This window comes from Pyxicephalus adspersus, chromosome 11 (genome assembly GCF_032062135.1).
Source record: "Pyxicephalus adspersus chromosome 11, UCB_Pads_2.0, whole genome shotgun sequence".
Lineage (NCBI taxonomy): Eukaryota > Metazoa > Chordata > Amphibia > Anura > Pyxicephalidae > Pyxicephalus > Pyxicephalus adspersus.
Genome location: NC_092868.1, coordinates 7,445,104 through 7,452,426, shown reverse-complemented (window position 1 = coordinate 7,452,426; position 7,323 = coordinate 7,445,104). Strand labels below are relative to the sequence as shown.

At 37.8% G+C, this 7,323-nt stretch overlaps 2 long non-coding RNA genes across 2 annotated transcripts in view; one reads left to right on the top strand and one right to left on the bottom strand.

Annotated features, from left to right (window-relative positions):
- The window catches only part of LOC140340991 (uncharacterized), a 26,190-nt gene extending 23,390 nt beyond the window's left edge, over positions 1 to 2,800 (bottom strand). Inside the window, exon 1 of the long non-coding RNA XR_011922779.1 lies at positions 2,720 to 2,800. This is a non-coding gene — a long non-coding RNA (uncharacterized lncRNA). The remainder of the gene's footprint in view (positions 1 to 2,719) is intronic.
- The window catches only part of LOC140340993 (uncharacterized), an 86,207-nt gene that overhangs the window by 35,614 nt on the left and 43,270 nt on the right, over positions 1 to 7,323 (top strand). The gene's annotated exons all lie outside the window — the stretch shown is intronic.

The window sequence follows — 7,323 nt, the reverse complement described above, 5'->3', positions numbered from 1 at the left end:
TCGGTTAACTCTTGCCTAACAGAAAAGAAATTAGTGATTTTAAAATATGCTTTTTTCTTGGCGCACATAAATGTTTTAAACATTTCAAAAGCGCAAACATTTTTTTTAGGGCTATGGGTAATATGTGTGCCATTAGAAAGAATGATTTTTTAGGGGAACAGTGACTTTTGATGCTAGCTCGCCAGTGTAAAGCTGCCGGTGCTGCGCGGCTCTGGCCGCGATCTCATCCAGTTGCTGACTAGCGCGATGGCTGCCGATTTCAGCTCGCGAATACGAATGCGCGAGCGAGCGTCCGATTTTGCTTGATGAATTAGGGCCAATGTCTATAGTCATAATGACAAGTTAAATTCAATCTTCCTCTATTTCCCTCCGCCTTCTTTCTTACCATATTTGTAGGCAACAGATCCAGCACCAGGTGGAAGTCTACCTAATCCTGATGGCCACACATGTATTTAGTGGACAGAAAGAGAGGTTGGAGGAATTGAGAGTCCAGTTAATACTCTTTCTTGTTCTTTCCTCTCTAGCACTTGGGGTGAATGGAACTAATTTCACTCCCCAGAATTTCCACGAAAATGCACCTTGGAAAAACTGGAATAAATTTCGGTTCATGGGCAAGGTGTAAATATTTTTTTTAAGGGTAATAGGAACATAAATTAATGCAAAAACATTTTTTAAAACATACCGCTTAGCAGAGAGAGGGTAATTTATTGTTAATCTTGGAGCGATGGTATCATATAGCTCATATATTCATACTCCCCCAGCTAAATAGACTCAGATTCCCAGAGACATCCTCCTAGGTAATACCTCTTGGGTAATATATGTAGGCTTCCATGCCACGAGGAAGGGGTAACCGCACCACAACCTCACCGCCAACCTGAATGCAGCCTTGAAGTTTTGTGAAATTTAAGGAGCATCACAGCACACAGACAATTTGCAGTACACCAATGTTCATTGTCATGAGAGTGGCCCCAAAGGGGGTCCTCAACATGCAAACTCAATTTGGGGACCCTGGTATTGAAAGAGCCCCTTTATGTGAAAATATCCCTGATGGTTGTTAGGATTTCATATTTGTGACCCCGTATCTGGCAGCTTGGTATGTTTACATTAAATTTAGTTTGGTTTAGTAGCAGCTCTTAGCGTCCCCCGTGTACCCTTAAAATTTCACATTTCTTTGACAATCAGTGAAGGAGATATGAAGGTATATATGTGGGGATAATGACAAAAGAATGGACACAGCTCTCTTGCTGCTGCTGGGATTATCTCACAGTACAAGGTGGATGGGGGCAGCTCCCTTTACTGGCAGCACAATCTCGATAGAAAAACATAGAAGATGCAAGCAACCCATTCCTGCAAGATCACGAGCAGAGAGAGAAGAGAGGGAATAAGGGAAGGGCCGGATGTAGCCTGCCAGCCATAGGTTGGGCATCCCTGATCTCGTACTATCATCTAAAGGTTGACTGCCCTGTCCACATTCCCCTCTCTTTCATTGCATTTCAGTCCTTTCATTCATGGAGGTTCAGTATCGCATTTACACTGTTCAATGTAATGACCAAATATTATATGATGTTATGTGAGATGGAGCCTCCATCACCTAGAAATGCCAACACCTTCACAACGAGAATTGAGAAAAGTATGAAGTAAGTATAAATTGAAAGGAAAACAAATAGGCAGATAATATTTTAGCTTAAACCTAATTTTACACTTTATTTTTAGATTCCCTTCATTCAGCCTTAGGAACTGATGACTAGTGTTGCTCAAATTAGTCCTAGGTACTGTTATTTAGGTATATTTTGTCTGCATAAATATGGAAATTATATCCCCTATCAATGCATATGGATATTCAATTAAAGAAGGTTCATGCACAAATAATAGCTAGTCATTCAAACAGTTTATTTAAGAAAACAAGGTAAGACAAAGTACACAGCAATATTGTCAGATATTTAAACACATAGGAACTTCAATTACTGATACATATATATATCACATGGACATAGTTATTAGTAGTAACCCCTATAATAATCTAGTAACTACTACCAGGAGCTAGATGCCCTAAGAAGTCTAACCGCCCATCATTCTAGTTCCCCTTTTATATATTTAAGTCCCATTAGGTAACATTGGGACTCTTTGATTGGTTAGTGGGTGTGTTTGGTACGATGACCCTCAGTTGCCACCCACCCCCCTAGATTGGGATTGGTTACTTTCATTTGATGAACCTCCCAACTAAATTTGATACAACAATTTCTTGGTGGAATTTAAATTTAGAGGTCAACAAGAGGTCCCGCTGGGTTATCAACCCAACCCATCTGTTTGATTATGCATCCATCTTCTGCCGGCTCCGGCTTGATGGAATAATTGCCCCTTGAAGGACCTACTAGTGATCTGTTCTTTTCATCTCTTTGTTTGCTTGTGGTTGTTTGTTGGCAAACCCTCTATTGGTATTTATTACCTCTTGTTATGCCTGTGAAGTCTTTGAATTAGAGACCCCCCAGGCGGGCCAGACGCCAGTACACAGATACAACAGGTTTTAATGAAACATCCCATTCCTAGCATTACATTCCTGTATTGTTTTATATATATATATATATATATATATATATATATATATAAACACACATACACATACATCTATTTACATATTCGTAAACAATCGTTGGGTGCAACAGTACTACTGACCTAAATAACAACTTCAGACATTCAGGCTTAGAAATATCATACTTACGTTTGATCCCGTGCTTATTACAATTGTCAGTGTCACAGCATTCTGTGTACAGCATATAATGATAATAAAGAGAAGTAGCAGCCATTGTAGTATTACACATTTCATTGTCAGAAAAGGGCAAGCATCTCTTCACAACTGAAATTCTTGTATCACCCACTAAAGAAAGACAAAACACAGAATTGATAATGTTATATCTTATGGTTATGACAAAACTGTAGCTATGTCCCCTCTCCTCTTGTGAGTAACCCTATGGCCAGGTGGACAATGTACTAAAAATAGGGATAGCACAAATGGCAGACAGATACAATGACCCAAGAGAGGACCCTGCCCAGGAAAGCTTACAATCTAAGAGGTGGGGGAAGTAGCACATACTAGGGGGGCATGGATTGGTGGGTAAGTAGAGATGGTTTAAGAGACAGAAGAAGATGAGTAGTGGAGCTTGGAATGATGGGTTTTAGGTGTTCTTTTAAATGATCAGAAAGAAGTTACAAGCTGAATTGGAAAAGGAAGACCATTCCATTGATTTGGGGGAGCTCTAGAAAAGTCTTGGAGCTATGCATGTGATGAGGTTGCATAGTTACATAGTAAATCAGGTTGAAAAAAGACATAAGTCCATAAAATTCAATCACTGTAGAAATAAACATATCCCAGATATAAAACCCTATGGACATAGTTGTATATCCAGAGGAAGCCAAAAAAACCCTGGTACAACATGCTCCAAGGAAACAAATTCCTTCCTGATTCCATGAGGCAATCTGATCAACAGTTTCTGTTATTTATACTTTAAATGTTTAATACCCAGTTATATTCTATGCTTCGGGAAAAACATCCAGCTTTTTCTTAAAGCAATTTATAGTAGTTGCTGAAACTACTTCTTTAGGGACCCAAATACATATTTTCACACACCTATAATATGTTTTTTTGTAATGTAATTGTACTTTTTTTTACCACATTTGACCATTTCTAATCCCAAAAATGGCAAGTATAAGCAAATATAATACCAAATGTAATTCATATTTCAATGCCAGAAATACTCTGCCCATTTTCCTGGTTTGGCTGATTGTAAGGAGATTGAATTTGGATGGAGGTTGTTAAATCAGATTTATTTGGATCTCCTCCGTCCCCCTGATGTTGTTGGGGTTTTGCTGTGTGTCTTCTTCCCCTGATTTTCTACATGTATTGGCGTACAGATGTTTGAGTAAGGATTGAGCTGGAACAACCTTTTATTTCATGATTGGGTTATGTCTGAAATCTGAACTTCTCAGGTAGTGGACATTTTGTTTCGTGAAACGCGACAAGTTTTCTAATGTACCCTATAACTTATAATACCATGTAAATAGTTATTTTATGATATTTTTAATAAACAATTTTCCTACATTTTAATTTTGTTTAAATATTATTTATTATACTGTATTTGCCCTAAAAATCCTGTGTCCTATTGATGCTGTATGTTTGTGTGTGTGTATGTTTGGGATATGGAAATTTTTTATACAGATGGTAACAGCTGGTATATTGTATTTCTGAAAATTATATCCCAATAAAACTGTAAAATGATCTAAATTGTTGGTGGTTTTCTACCTTAATCACTTTGCAGTCAGTTTTGTAGCAGTTGGTATCTCTTTTTTTTTGTTTTGAGAATGAGAATAAAAAATATCAATTACTAATATACGAACAGAGCCACAAGAAAACATTTTTTACAGGCACTTGTTAGAATAAACTCACCAGACTGCCTATGGCATATAACATTTACTTCTTACAAAAGCATATTTACTTGTGGACTGTGACTTGGGCTTATGTATGCTTTAAATAAATGTCAAGGATTGTTTCCTTTAGTGAACACATAACAACCTGACTTATTTATATTACCAGGCCTTTGGAAATGGTGCTGTTTTTGGAGGGTTATGTACAGTACGAACACAAAAGCACATACACATACATTGATACACATTTACACATGAAGGGTGTGATCAGTTTTTGGAACTTTATCCATTTTCTGTGCATATTTACTAAAAGCAGTATTATACTAAATTAGGGAAATATGTCATTTGGTGCTTTAAGGCAGCTTCACACAATACGCTGGGTTTATTAAAGCTCTCCAAGGCTGGAGAGAATACGCTTTCATCAATGAAGTTGGGTGATCCTGCAAAACTGGAATGGATCTAGTGCAGGATGGAAAAACATTTGCACTATACAATAGCAAATTACTTTAGCAAATCTAATCCAGGTTTGCTGGATGACCTAGCGTCACTGATGAAAGTGTGTCCTATCCAGCCTTTGAGAACTTTAATAAATCAGACCCTATAAGCGGGATCCATATCTTGTATTTTCAGTTGTGATTTAGTTCCTTACTGTTTGGGGTATATGTATAAATACCAATATAGCTTTTATATGTAAATTTTACCCTATGTGTAATACTTTTGGCAGGGACATTTAATGCATTTTGCAAAACTTCCCTAAGCTTTTTTTTTAATATTTATTTTTTTAAAAATGTGCTTATATATACAACCAAATTACAAAACCATACTATACAAAAACACATTATACACATATTTTATACATATAAAATACAAATTATTTACAAAAAATAAAACACAATACACTTATATTACAAAGTCTTTTAGGAGAAAAAATATAACATTTCCTTTTTGTGAAGAAAGGACCTCTAATGGCCTTATATATCTGTGCGTGAATAAAAACCTATTACCAATTGCAACCAAAAAAAAACGAGGGGGGGGGGGGGTGAAGAAAGGGCCTAGAATGGCTTTATATATGTGCATGTGAAAATCAACCTACTAGCAAACAAAGGTGAGGAAAACAACAAAAAAACAAAAGGGGGGCAAAAAAAGGCCCTCTAATGGCGTTATATACCCGCACGTAAAGATCAACCTACTAACAAATGTGAGGGGAGAAAAAAAAAGAGGGGGGAGGGTGAGGAAAGGTCCACTAATGGCCTTTTATATCTGTGCATGAAAATTGATCTACTAACAAGATGTGAAGGGAGGGGGAAAAATATTCTGCATACTTATACAACATTTTGTATAAGTATATGTATAACACATACTAACATATAAATGAAAAAACATTCGAAACAAAAACAGCAATCCAAGTAAATATCCTTTAAATTTATCCTCAACTATTCAGACAATAATATCCTATAAAAATTAATGTAAAATAAATGTATCCACCAATTGTCTACATAATGCCCCTGATTCATCATTAAAATCCGCGATCACTGGAAGCGCGAAAGTACGCGCGGCCAGCGATCGCGGGTTACCGCGGTCCGGGACTCGAGTGCGCGCGTACACTCGCCTCACTGCCAGCCGGATTCCTGCCTTTAGCAATAGGGGTCGCGAATCTGCCAATTCAGGCGATTACATTTCAGCTGCGCGATTAAGGAGGATCTAAGCACAATGGTGAGATCATAGCAATTAGGGTAATATGTGTGCCATTAGAAAGAATGATTTTTTAGGGGAACAGTGACTTTTAATGCAAGATCGCCAGTAAAAAGCTGTCAGATAAGCGCGGCCCTGTGCGCAAGCTTTTTCAGTTGCTGAATAGCGCGACCGCGTGCGCTTTCGGATCGCTAATACGAATGCGCGAGCGATAATCGATTCTGCTTGATGAATCAGGTGCAATACCTTTGATGGTCTTATACAAAATAAAATTAGGAAACTCAAGGGTTACCATATATATTGTCAATATATCAGCCTTATACATTAATCTCGACCCATGATGTTGAAATACCAGGCACTATCCCCAAATAGAATCCAAGGAGCCCAGATGGCATTGAATTTTAAAGTCATATCCCGGAAATCATGGTAACCCTCTTCCATCTTACAAACCTCCTCCACCAATTGCAACCAACCCTTCAATGAAGGTTTGCTAGAGTCCCTCCAATATCTAGGTATCTGTGCTTTAGCTGCATCAAGAAGAAACAGTATCAATAAATGCCTATACACAAGTTGAGCAAGAGGGCGAACCGAATCTCCCATCATCACTTGATATAAGAGTAGTCTGGAATTAGTTTGTTGACCCAAGAAAGAGGGTGATTGAAATCCTGGGAGAAAATAGGAATGTCCAGTAATAGGAAGTAAGGGAGAGTTGTATTGCCATCCTTGTTGTCTATGCAGGCCATCCCAAAACCGAAGAGTATTAGTAAGAGGTAAAGTATCTGGGCCTAAAGCTCTAAATTGCTTCAGCAGCTAAATAGTTGTACTTAAATTAACAGAACAAAGATCTAATTCTAGGTTAACCCAGCTTGGCAACACCATCATATTTCCAATTAAATATTCGATTTAAAATAGTGGCCCGGTGGTATTGTTTAAAGTCTGGTAATCCCAGACCTCCCTCTGTTTTAGGACAAAAGAGTGATCTCCGAGAAACCCTAGCTCTCGAAGGGTACCATATAAAGAGAGATTGTGTGAAAACTAGAACAAAGAGAAGGATCCTTACACATCTTAGGTAATACTGATATATGGGCCTTCAAAGTGTCTTCACACTAAATTCCTTGCTTTACTAAGTTGGTAATATATTTACAAAGGCAGGGGAGGAGTATATTTTTATAGTGCTTATATTATCTCAAGGAGAAGCCACCGGGGACTGGG